Raw genomic sequence first — 14,192 nt, 5'->3', positions numbered from 1 at the left:
GGGCCTGGCGGCGACAACACCCCAACACAGAGACACACTTACCGCACTTCCTGTCCAAGGCCAGGTTTGAGCCAAGCCCTGCTCCCCCTGCCGAATCAGCACACCCCTGCGCTGACCTGACGTACGCTGGAGCAGCACAGGCCGCTTGTGCATGCAGGGGGGTGCGTACAAAGCTACATGTCCAGGGGCACTGCCAACACTGAGGTGACACGGTAACGTCCGCTGAAGACAGCACACTGTAATGTTGCAGGGCCCGTGCCCATCATGCTGACACAATGACCACAGGGACACACTTGCTCAGATGGTGTGAATGGCTACGGGCACGTGCGCATGGCCACAGTTATTATCAGGCACACATACCGAGTGACACCGGTGTTGGATGTGTGTGTGGTTTGTGCACAACAGCCGGTAAGGGCTGCCTGGTGCAGTCAGAAATCGACAACAGTGTACATCGTAAAGGACACAACCATTCAACCATAAAGGCTCCATGACATGTGCTGCACAGTTAGTGGCCCCGGAGGCACAGCATCCTGCATGGGCCTACCGCCACAGTCCGCTGACTTGCGGGGCACTGGGGCAGGGTTACAAGTGCAGAGCAGGTTTCTGTAGATGACAAAGGGGCTTGTCGCGGAGTGTCTCGGTGGACAGTGGAAGGTGTACCTCCAGGGCATTATGCAGAGGGCAGGACCATGCTGAAACAGTCACTATGGTGGAGATGAATGGAGCAGACACATGTCGGACACCAAGCCCGGTCCAGCAAGATGAAGATGCAGAAGACCACCAGGCCATGGACTCAGACGCCACCAAGGTCCAACCAGATGGTGCCCATGACTCATTGCACACAGAGTTAGTGGCACCAGTGCTGTTAGGGGATGCCGCATGCGATGAGGCGTGTCCAATGCTGGGGACTCCTCCACATCTTACCCAAGACACAGTTCCACATGTGTGACCTACTGGACTGCAGGGTAGGCCATTCATCGAGTGTCGCCGGCTTAGGTTGGATGGCCCCACCGGCCTGCATAGTTCATGTTCAGTGGCACCACGGGACGCCGACTTGCGGTGAACAGGGTTGATGGCACTAGGTCAGTTGTTGATAGTGTTCGATCACCTCCGTGACTCTGACCCGCCTTTCGTCCGTACTGAGCCGCATCTTCCTCTTACTCCTCTCTGTGCATTCACTGGTGTGGACTCTGCCATTCATAATTTGCGACTATGTGCTGAATGTGGGACCTACTGATCCACAGGATAGGCCTGAGCCCTCATCCCCGTGTCGCCGGCTTGCGTTGAACAGGGTTAGTGGCACTACGTGTCACCAGCTTCCGTTGAACAGGGTTAGTGGCACCAGATGTCGCCGGCTTGTGTTGAACAGGGTTAGTGGCACCACGTGTCACCACGCCGGCTTGCATTGAACAGGGTTAGCGGCACCATGTTTTGCCTGCTTGCGTTCAACAGGGTTAGTGGCACCACGTGTTGCAGGCCTGCGATATGGAATTATGCCTCACTGATCAAAGGGAGTCTGGTGCTGTGGCCGCTGCCACAGACTTGGGGTCACTGCCATTCAGGACTCAGGACACAGTTCCACATGTGGGACCTACTGGGCCGAAGGGGACGCCGGTGGAGTATGTCACTGAGAAAGGAGTAATGTGGGCCAGCGTCGGGGGGTCCAGCGATGGTCTGCAGAGGCTGCAGAGGTCGCGGGACTGGTGCTTGGACCTTTCACCGGCACGTGGTGGGCCCTCTTTGACACACGCCAGTGTAGGCAGGTGAGAAGAGCCTCGTTGGTGCGCTGGGACAGGCATGATGGGTCTGGGGACCAGCAGCCCGTGGTGCAGCAGGCACAGAGGGAAGCAAGCCCAGCCGCGCTCTGCGCAGGATTCGTGGCGGGCTAAGAGGTGCCGCACTGGCAGACACGTTGTCCATTCCGAATGAGAACCATGACCAGTGCGACAGGTTTTTTGTTCACACCCCATACGCAGGCCAGGTCCAACCCACTACGCACACGCATGCAGGGGCGGACGTAACGTGCGACATTTCTGCATTCTGCCCCACAGCCTGTGGGGACATGGTAGCGTCCACTGGCCACTACACTGCATGCACCAGCAGTTGACCTCCACATGGCCATTTCTGTGGTTTGCACTCTATGGTCTGTCCGGCACCTCGACGCCACACCTGGCATTGGGTAGGTTCACATTCCTTAGTCACTTGCTGCTCTCACACATGCCTCTCCTCACATCCTGCTATTGTGTGTCTGTGTTGCCATGCCATGGCAAGGCAGGATTCCCAATGGAGTTGTGTTGTTGTGTCTGGTTGGTTGGCATATTGTGTGTCATGTTGAATGTAGTTGTGCTGCATGCCCATTGGCAGTGTCGTGAGTTGCATGACTGTGGGCTGGAAGTGTGTGGTGTGTTTATTTTGGACTTACCAACAGGCACTGCATTTCCATGTGTGCCATCCTGGGAGCACTGGGTGATGATGGACTGTCGGAGATGTGAGTTTCATGCACTCTGCCTGGGGAGTTGGCCACAACATTGTTGAGGCGTCCGGTGCGGGCCACTATTGCCTGCACATTCATGGCATGCGTGTGCTTTCTGTTGTGGTAGTTGTGTGCAGTGTGGGCAGGGGGCACGAGGGGTACATGTGTGCAGTTGATTGTCCCTGACATGTGAGGGAATCCAGCTATGGCGTAGGGGCCTTGCTTTGTCTCCAGCTGCTCCTGCGCAGTGTGGGTGTCGTAGTGGTGCTGGGGTACCAGGCTGATGTTGGCATCCAGGACAGGTGTGATGACCTTGGATGTGGCTGGCTGTGTGACTCCTCTGACTCTGGCAGTTGTGGGTTGGATGGTACCAGAGGCCGGCATGTGTTGCACAGCCGGCAGCTTTGTCTGTGGAGGGATGTTGGTTGTCCGCTGGGTTGGTACCATCAGCAGGTGGGGGATGTGGGTCAGGATGCGGGGGATGGTTGTACTTTTGGGCCTGTGGTGGGCAATATCCTCCTCTGGCGTTGGGTCTGGGCGGCAGGTGCGTTTCGGGTGGGTCCACTGTCTTTGTGTACGCTGCCTCTCTGGTGTTCCCGGGGGGGGATGGATCCTGGGGGCGGTGGCGGGCCTGGGGTGGTTGCGGTGGGTGTTGTGGCCCTCATGGGTATCCGCGTTGCATGATCATTGTCTCCATGGCATCTGTGGGTCTTCTGGTGTGGCTCTTGGCTGGGCTCCCTTTTATGCTGCAGGTAGTCATCCTGCTTAACACCAGCAAAAGGCAGGTGTTAATTCCCTGCTGCTACCGCGGCTTATCACCTGTTTTTGGTTCGCATTGCAGATCTGGCAGTTCATTGTGAAAGTGGTGATGTGGTTCTTTCGTGTGTTTTTGCACGGGAACGCCTATCCTACATCTCATTAGAGTTAGTTGGTGGTGTCCACCGTGGAGATGAATTTTGGGGCAGTTAATGCGGGAATACGGGCGATGTCTGCAGTTTGCACCAGCTTGTGAATGGGGTGTTAAATCTATCTCCACTTTTGATGTGTTAAGGTGGAGATAAATCGGAGATAAGTGCTTGTGAATATCCCCCTAAGAGTTTTGTGATACTATTCTAGTGCTGAACCATAACATTTAAAGAATTTCCTATTCAGCCCTTTCATTGTCCCTGATACTTGATGCTTAGTTTTGTCATCAGGGGAAGAGGGAAGAAGGAAGAGGGTCAAGTGGGACAGTTGTTCTTCTTTGGTTTTGGGTCTCCTTTTTGGAATGTGACATATAATGTTTACATCGATCATCGCTAGCCGCTGGTTTGAGTTAAACCATAAATTTAAGAGGAAGACATTGTAAAACTAACACTGAAATGTTGAAGCAGACGGTCTATGCCGGCCATTACTGTCCTTCTCTCATTCAATGTCTACAAGAGAGCTCCCAACTTTCCAATGATCTAATGTATCTGTTCTGCATGAAAAACATTCTCGAAAAGGACATTACTGGTGACTACATTCATGCATCATTTGAACACTGATAATGTAACACTTTTAACCCGGTACTGCGAATGTTTCAATTACAGCTCATGGCCTTGCCCGCCTTGAAGAAGTTCATCCAATTTATCTGCATATTATGACATCCAAGCCAAGTTATTTCGAAATATCAATGCAGAATTCATGTAACAATTGGTTTAACAAAAACAATTTTCTTATGGTTTCTGAAAACTAATCTACACAGTGCCTGAGTTTCAGTCTTGACTTGGCTGAAAAGTCAAAATGTTACTGTTCACTGATTGCACTATCTTCTTGATACTATTGCATGCAGCTAGTTATTGGAGCAACAATCCCATTGAATTATTGTTTTCTAGCTGGGTGCTTTGTTGCTGACCAGGTCTCCACTCATGCTGCAGTGTTGCAGTGTAGTGCTGAAGCTGCACTATGGGAGTCTGCTTGTTAGTTTTGTAAATGCTGCACCAGAATGTCTGGGTAGGAACTTGAGGGTAGGAACTGTCAAGTATGTTCTCTCCAAAACTAGAGCTAAACAAACTGAAGCCATGAAGTGGCAGGTCCACAGAAGGAGAGAGAGAGACTGTAACTCAAAGAAAGTGAGGAAGAATTGAGACAAAGCGAAGTTCAACAAGAGGAATACTTACATAGGTCTGATACAAGTGCCCTTGGAGGGAAGGGGCTGACTGTTATGTAGCTATGTGGAATTGGCATGGCCCCACTTCATCAATAGATACGGGGGCATATTATCAAAAATGGAGTTAAAATTATCGCCGCTTTAGCGTCAGGAAACTGCAACTAAAGCGGCGATATTGGGCTTGATAATATGCCCTTGAGAATTCCAATAGAAGCCCATGTTCACACCAGAACATGGGCGTCTATTGGATTTCTCAAGGGTATATTATCAAGCCCATTATCGCCGCTTTAGCGGCAGTTTCCTGCCGTTAAAGCAGCGAGAATTTTAACGCAGTTCTTGAAAATATGCCCCACAGTGTCATGATTGCATGGTTAAAGGACTATGGTTTCTGGGATCCGTGGACCTATGCACTTACCCTTCCTCACAGGAGGAGTGTGGGTGTCAGAATCCAAGCATATAATCCTGAAAGTTTTCAGTAGCAAGTATAAGTCAGAGATATGGCCCTGGTGAGGAGCATCAGAGCTCTGTTGGTTATTCAACTATTTGCTTTGGTATTTTGTTATGCTTGTAAAGGATATGTTTATCACTTTACTTTGTTAAACATTTCTATGACATATGTTAGAAATTTTTGCTTATGAAATTATTATTTATAAAAATATTGTGTATGTTTTTATTATAATTTTACAGTTTTTTAAAAATAATTGTGAATATTTCAAGTGTTTATGCTTTTAAATATTTGTTTAAGGAAATAATGTTTAGTTGTAATATTCCTTGCTCACAGGCAGAGTGGCAGCATAAACGAGTGATACAGACTACTAATTAACTTCACACGTGCCTATTGGAGTCTGAAACGCGTTAGGCATATGTGATTTGACCAATGATTTTGCTGACTTCGTTGCAGCCTGATGAAAAAGTGATGTTTATCTGATGGCTAGTGTGTCCTATGTCATGGACATTTGAGGAGCTTAATAGTAAAATACGACAGTCCAGCTGTGAGGACGCACCACCGCGTGATTGTACTGCAGGCCAGGAGCCTTGAACTTTCAAAGCCAGGATTGGACCATTGGTGTGGTAAAGCCCACTAATTGGCTGTAGTTTAAGTATGTGAGTTGGCATCAAAATATTTACTATGAACTATAATGTATATTTGAGGACTACTAATCCCAAAATGCACTTGGTGTTACATCATGAGGCCTACCAGAGGGCAATAAAAGGCCCGTAAAAACAAACTAGAGTCTGAAAACACCCTTGTCTACCAAGTGTTCAGCGTAATTGGTGTAGATGTGAAACATCTCCTTGAGAGTAGACTGGGGGACACTTTTAATGACTTTGGCACTGCAACATGTTCCATGTTAGAATGCTTGCCACTTGGTAAGAAAAGAAATGTTTAGGAGCAATTCAGAAAAATGTATTTTACAATGCAGGAGAAATGGTTTGCAATGATACATAGAAATTTCCCTTCACCAACCATGGTATTTGAAGTCAATGAAGCCTCACTGTGGTTGTCTGCACAATTATAGATCCTTTCCATAGAGGGCACATTTCTCTGGAATTTGAAAAGTACTTCTTAATTTTTGACTGCTTCAATAAATTTGAGCGTTACAACAAACAGATCTCTTGACTGGGGGAGAATGTATGCATTGTCAGCATTCCGTCCATCATTTGTTTGTTGTAACGCTTTTCGCCCTAAGTGGGATGGGTATTCCCAGACGTGGGACCCGTGCTCACTACGCCACTGGAGTCAAGCTATCCTGGCTGATGACGGCTGATAGCCAGAAACCGGTCCTAGGAGATGCTTGATTCCGGTCCAGGGAAGACATGGCTTGGCAGTTCGGGCTGGACTGTTCCCATGAGGCACAGGGTCAAGACTGATTTGCATATGGCCATGTCTAAACTGGGGTGGTGTAGTGGGCAAAAGAACGATGGATTTAACCCAGATCTCTTGACTGGGGGAGAATGTATGCATTGTCAGCATTCCGTCCATCATTTGTTTGTTGTAACGCTTTTCGCCCTAAGTGGGATGGGTATTCCCAGACGTGGGACCCGTGCTCACTACGCCACTGGAGTCAAGCTATCCTGGCTGATGACGGCTGATAGCCAGAAACCGGTCCTAGGATGCTTGATTCCGGTCCAGGGAAGACATGGCTTGGCAGTTCGGGCTGGACTGTTCCCATGAGGCACAGGGTCAAGACTGATTTGCATATGGCCATGTCTAAACTGGGGTGGTGTAGTGGGCAAAAGAACGATGGATTTAACCCAGATCTCTTGACTGGGGGAGAATGTATGCATTGTCAGCATTCCGTCCATCATTTGTTTGTTGTAACGCTTTTCGCCCTAAGTGGGATGGGTATTCCCAGACGTGGGACCCGTGCTCACTACGCCACTGGAGTCAAGCTATCCTGGCTGATGACGGCTGATAGCCAGAAACCGGTCCTAGGATGCTTGATTCCGGTCCAGGGAAGACATGGCTTGGCAGTTCGGGCTGGACTGTTCCCATGAGGCACAGGGTCAAGACTGATTTGCATATGGCCATGTCTAAACTGGGGTGGTGTAGTGGGCAAAAGAACGATGGATTTAACCCTGATCTCTTGACTGGGGGAGAATGTATGCATTGTCAGCATTCCGTCCATCATTTGTTTGTTGTAACGCTTTTCTCCCTAAGTGGGATGGGTATTCCCAGACGTGGGACCCGTGCTCACTACGCCACTGGAGTCAAGCTATCCTGGCTGATGACGGCTGATAGCCAGAAACCGGTCCTAGGATGCTTGATTCCGGTCCAGGGAAGACATGGCTTGGCAGTTCGGGCTGGACTGTTCCCATGAGGCACAGGGTCAAGACTGATTTGCATATGGCCATGTCTAAACTGGGGTGGTGTAGTGGGCAAAAGAACGATGGATTTAACCCAGATCTCTTGACTGGGGGAGAATGTATGCATTGTCAGCATTCCGTCCATCATTTGTTTGTTGTAACGCTTTTCGCCCTAAGTGGGATGGGTATTCCCAGACGTGGGACCCGTGCTCACTACGCCACTGGAGTCAAGCTATCCTGGCTGATGACGGCTGATATCCAGAAACCGGTCCTAGGATGCTTGATTCCGGTCCAGGGAAGACATGGCTTGGCAGTTCGGGCTGGACTGTTCCCATGAGGCACAGGGTCAAGACTGATTTGCATATGGCCATGTCTAAACTGGGGTGGTGTAGTGGGCAAAAGAACGATGGATTTAACCCAGATCTCTTAACTGGGGGAGAATGTATGCATTGTCAGCATGCCGTCCATCATTTGTTTGTTGTAACGCTTTTCGCCCTAAGTGGGATGGGTATTCCCAGACGTGGGACCCGTGCTCACTACGCCACTGGAGTCAAGCTATCCTGGCTGATGACGGCTGATAGCCAGAAACCGGTCCTAGGATGCTTGATTCCGGTCCAGGGAAGACATGGCTTGGCAGTTCGGGCTGGACTGTTCCCATGAGGCACAGGGTCAAGACTGATTTGCATATGGCCATGTCTAAACTGGGGTGGTGTAGTGGGCAAAAGAACGATGGATTTAACCCAGATCTCTTGACTGGGGGAGAATGTATGCATTGTCAGCATTCCGTCCATCATTTGTTTGTTGTAACGCTTTTCGCCCTAAGTGGGATGGGTATTCCCAGACGTGGGACCCATGCTCACTACGCCACTGGAGTCAAGCTATCCTGGCTGATGACGGCTGATAGCCAGAAACCGGTCCTAGGATGCTTGATTCCGGTCCAGGGAAGACATGGCTTGGCAGTTCGGGCTGGACTGTTCCCATGAGGCACAGGGTCAAGACTGATTTGCATATGGCCATGTCTAAACTGGGGTGGTGTAGTGGGCAAAAGAACGATGGATTTAACCCAGATCTCTTGACTGGGGGAGAATGTATGCATTGTCAGCATTCCGTCCATCATTTGTTTGTTGTAACGCTTTTCGCCCTAAGTGGGATGGGTATTCCCAGACGTGGGACCGGTGCTCACTACGCCACTGGAGTCAAGCTATCCTGGCTGCTGACGGCTGATAGCCAGAAACCGGTCCTAGGATGCTTGATTCCGGTCCAGGGAAGACATGGCTTGGCAGTTCGGGCTGGACTGTTCCCATGAGGCACAGGGTCAAGACTGATTTGCATATGGCCATGTCTAAACTGGGGTGGTGTAGTGGGCAAAAGAACGATGGATTTAACCCAGATCTTTTGACTGGGGGAGAATGTATGCATTGTCAGCATTCCGTCCATCATTTGTTTGTTGTAACGCTTTTCGCCCTAAGTGGGATGGGTATTCCCAGACGTGGGACCCGTGCTCACTACGCCACTGGAGTCAAGCTATCCTGGCTGATGACGGCTGATAGCCAGAAACCGGTCCTAGGATGCTTGATTCCGGTCCAGGGAAGACATGGCTTGGCAGTTCGGGCTGGACTGTTCCCATGAGGCACAGGGTCAAGACTGATTTGCATATGGCTATGTCTAAACTGGGGTGGTGTAGTGGGCAAAAGAACGATGGATTTAACCCAGATCTCTTGACTGGGGGAGAATGTATGCATTGTCAGCATTCCGTCCATCATTTGTTTGTTGTAACGCTTTTCGCCCTAAGTGGGATGGGTATTCCCAGACGTGGGACCCGTGCTCACTACGCCACTGGAGTCAAGCTATCCTGGCTGATGACGGCTGATAGCCAGAAACCGTTCCTAGGATGCTTGATTCCGGTCCAGGGAAGACATGGCTTGGCAGTTCGGGCTGGACTGTTCCCATGAGGCACAGGGTCAAGACTGATTTGCATATGGCCATGTCTAAACTGGGGTGGTGTAGTGGGCAAAAGAACGATGGATTTAACCCAGATCTCTTGACTGGGGGAGAATGTATGCATTGTCAGCATTCCGTCCATCATTTGTTTGTTGTAACGCTTTTCGCCCTAAGTGGGATGGGTATTCCCAGACGTGGGACCCGTGCTCACTACGCCACTGGAGTCAAGCTATCCTGGCTGATGACGGCTGATAGCCAGAAACCGGTCCTAGGATGCTTGATTCCGGTCCAGGGAAGACATGGCTTGGCAGTTCGGGCTGGACTGTTCCCATGAGGCACAGGGTCAAGACTGATTTGCATATGGCCATGTCTAAACTGGGGTGGTGTAGTGGGCAAAAGAACGATGGATTTAACCCAGATCTCTTGACTGGGGGAGAATGTATGCATTGTCAGCATTCCGTCCATCATTTGTTTGTTGTAACGCTTTTCGCCCTAAGTGGGATGGGTATTCCCAGACGTGGGACCCGTGCTCACTACGCCACTGGAGTCAAGCTATCCTGGCTGATGACGGCTGATAGCCAGAAACCGGTCCTAGGATGCTTGATTCCGGTCCAGGGAAGACATGGCTTGGCAGTTCGGGCTGGACTGTTCCCATGAGGCACAGGGTCAAGACTGATTTGCATATGGCCATGTCTAAACTGGGGTGGTGTAGTGGGCAAAAGAACGATGGATTTAACCCAGATCTCTTGACTGGGGGAGAATGTATGCATTGTCAGCATTTCGTCCATCATTTGTTTGTTGTATCAATAAATTTGAGGGCATATGCACCCAGTTCAACACATATGTTACAGAACCTGTCCTAGAGAAATGCAATCTTCAAGTGCACCAGTATTGGCATGGAAAGCTATTTCAGTGGCCAGAGTTAGCAAATTACGTACTGGCTGTTTTGGCATTGTCCTTCTCACGTGCCAATGTTGAGAGGGCCTTTTTACATATAAAAATTTACATGGGAAGCAAAGAGTGAGCGTACATGACCAAAGACTCAATGAAGAAGTATTTTATGGTGTACTACAGTATGTTTGATTTGTAAAAACATATTTGGGCCAAATATACACTGTACGTACATTGTCTATATACCATGCACTATCAGTGCAGAAAACAATCAATAATAAAAGCAAATCGTTCCATAAACACCAAAAAAACACCCTGTTATTTTTAATGGCTCAAATTGTGTAACCACTGATAAACACTGTTTTTTAAGATATTGAAATAATTGGAAAACACTGAAAAAACAACAACCAGCATTTCCCAAAAATAGCAACTGAAAACAGAAAAGTCTAAATATAAAGCATGATTAGTGCCATCGCACATACATTTCTCTTAGGTGAGCACGATTCTGTTATGTGCAACATTGACACTATGCCATACACTTCATGGCCATATGTAGGAAGCCCAATACCGGTCGGTAACGGCCGATTTTCGGTAAAAATCCCGTTACCGACCAGTATTCAGGCTTTTGGTATGTAGGGGGCACATTTCAGGATTCGGTAATTTACCGAATCGGTAAAATTACCGAATCGGTAATTTTACCGATTCGGTAAATACCGAATCCTGAAATGATATGTAGGGGGAGTGTGTGGGTGTTGTGGGGATTCGTTAATAAATGACGAATGGCTGTGAAAAAGCATTTTTTTGCACTTAGAAGTGTGCAATGTGGCAGACATACATGCCCTTAGGGCATGTATGTGTGCCACATGGGCACACATGCAGGAATCAGGGGTGCAACAGGGTGTCACTGTGACACCCTGCCACCCTTGATTGTGCTCCCCCCATTACCGAATCGGTATTTACCGATTCGGTAATGGTAACTGGCTTCCCATTGATTCCTATGGGCTTCCTGGGGAGTAAATACCGATTCTAAATTACCGACCCATTCCGAATCGGTAAATATTACCGATGGATTACCTACATAGCATTTACCACTTCATAAATACCGAATCGGTAAAATTCGGTATTTATGAAGTGGTAAATGTTAGGCCACCTACATATGGCCCTTGGTGTTCAATCTGTTTAACACTGTTCAGAGAAAAACAACTTCCTCCAGACACGTAAGCCCTGTTACATAACTAATGTTGTAATACAGACAACATTTATCACTTCACTGTTAGCGACCCTCTTGTATAATATGAAGTGGATATGAGTAGAAAAGTGGGTACTGTAAACTTTGTTTACTCTATGCAGAGACTTGACACTGTACCACACTGTTTGCCAACAGTCAAACTCGCATAAGGAATGCACCACAATTTTGTATTTGTTTTTAAACAATTTAATTAGGTACACGACTTGCAGTAGCAACATTTGCGATATAACACATGTACACGACATTGTGTTATTCATTATACATCATTTTCAACCATAAGTATACATTATGTTGTATACATATCTTATGCCTGTTAGTGAATGTACAGTATTCCAATTTATTCATCATAATCTGAGAATTATTCTGCAGCTGGTGCACCATAAATTCTTAAAAAGTATCTACAAAGAGCAATGTTCTTTCAGTGCAAAACATCTACAAGCAGAGACTTCTCACAATAAAAACCCAAGGTCTGAAGGTGCTAAAGGTCATACTACCCACAGCCTTTATATTTTGCTGAAAACTTAACCCCTTCTGTGCCCATGACGAGCTGGACTCGTCATGGAGCACAGTCACGCTGTGCCCATGACGAGTCCAGCTCGTCATGAGGCATTCCCTGGGGAATCCCTCTGGTGCCCGCACCAGAGGGATTACCTTTTACTGAAAATAGCCTCGGGAGCTGGGTAAGAGCTTCCCCAGCTCCCGAGGGCAACCCCCCCCCTGCTTTCAGTGTAATGACAATTGGCGCGCACGTCGCGCCGACGTCATTACACTGAAACTGAAACTGAAATGAGCCAAGAGGCTCATTTCAGTTTCACTTTGTACGTGCTCAGGGGCCTATCTCAGTCCCCTGAGCACGTAGAAAGACGGGAGAGGTATCGTTGGAAAGGGATCACCCACTAGACACCAGGGAGGGAGGAGCGGCCCCTTGGGCAAGGGCCTTTGCTCCCCCAAATAATTTGGGCCTAAATTAGGCTTTTTACCCCCCCGGGGGGGCAAAAAGCCCACTAGACACCAGGGAATTTTTCAAAAAAATAAAAATAGGGGTGGGGGCTGCTTAAAACGGGAAGGCCCATGCCCCCACCCCACCCCCCAATTATCAGTCTTTCTGCCCCCCCGGGGGGCAGATGGGGCATTGGCCCCTAATCTGCCCCTTTGGGGGGCAGAAAGCCCACTATACACCAGGGATTTGTTTTCAGTTTTTTCAGGGGGGCAGAAAGGCTGTAATGGTGGCGGGTGGGTGGGGGCATTGGGCCCTTGCCTGTTGCGGGTACTTGGGCCTCCCACACGAGTGAGGCACCGTTTTTATCGGGAGACCCGGGGGAATGCTAGGTGGTAGAAAATTTGTGTCAGCCCGGTGATGCCACAACTTTCCCACACAAAAATGTGTGAAAAAGGTGATTTTTTCAGCTAAATTTGAGGTTTGCAGGGCATTCTGGGTAAGGAAACGTTGGGGGATCCACGCAAACCATACCTCCCTGGAATCCCCCGGGTGTCTAGTTTTCAGAAATGTGTGTGTTTGGTAGGTTCCCCTAGGTGGCCGCCGAGCACCGGGCCAAAAACCGAGGTGATCCCCTTGCAAAACCAGGTAGTTTTGAGGTAGGCAATTTTCATGTCGCCTCAATACGTTTTGGGCCCTTGCCTGTCGCGGGTACTTGGGCCTCCCACACAAATGAGGCACTGTTTTTATCGGGAGACCCGGGGGAAAGCTGGGTGGTAGGAAATTTGTGTCAGCCCGGTGATGCCACAACTTTCCCACACAAAAATGTGTGAAAAAGGTGATTTTTTTCAGCTAAATTTGAGGTTTGCAGGGCATTCTGGGTAAGGAAACGTTGGGGTATCCATGCAAACTATACTTCCCTGGAATCCCCCGGGTGTCTAGTTTTCAGAAATGTGTGGGTTTGGTAGGTTCCTTCAGGTGGCCGCCGAGCACCGGGCCAAAAACCAGGTGACCCCCCTTGCAAAACCAGGTCGTTTTGTGGTAGGCAATTTTCATGTCGCCTCAATACGTTTTGGGCCCTTGCCTTTCGCGGGTACTTGGGCCTCCCACACGAGTGAGGCACCGTTTTTATCGCGAGACCCGGGGGAACGCTGGATGGTAGGAAATTTGTGTCAGCCCGGTGATGCCACAACTTTCCCACACAAAAATGTGTGAAAAAGGTGAATTTTTCAGCTAAATTTGACGTTTGCAGGGCATTCTGGGTAAGGAAGCGTTGGGGGATCCACGCAAGCGATACCTCCCTGGAATCCCCCGGGTGTCTAGTTTTCAGAAATGTGTGGGTTTGGTAGGTTCCCCTAGGTGGCCGCCAAGCACCGGGCCAAAAACCCAGGTGACTCCCCTTGCAAAACCAGGACGTTTTGAGGTAGGCAATTTTCATGTCGCCTCACTACGTTGTGAGCCCTTGCCTGTCGCGGGTACTTAGGCCTCCCACACGTGTGAGGCACTGTTATTATCAGGAGACCCGGGGGAACGCTGGGTGGTAGGAAATTTGTGTCAGCCCGGTGATGCCACAACTTTCCCACACAAAAATATGTGAAAAATGTGTTTTTTTCAGCAAAATTTGAGGTTTGCAGGGCATTCTGGGTAAGGAAACTTTGGGGGATCCACGTAAGCTATATCTCCCTGGAATCCCCCGGGTGTCTAGTTGAAATGTGTGGGTTTGGTTGGTTTCCCTAGGTGCCGGCAGAGCTAGGGTTAAAAA

The sequence above is a fragment of the Triturus cristatus genome, chromosome 11 (genome assembly GCF_964204655.1).
Source record: "Triturus cristatus chromosome 11, aTriCri1.1, whole genome shotgun sequence".
NCBI lineage: Eukaryota > Metazoa > Chordata > Amphibia > Caudata > Salamandridae > Triturus > Triturus cristatus.
This window is presented reverse-complemented; position numbering follows the sequence as displayed.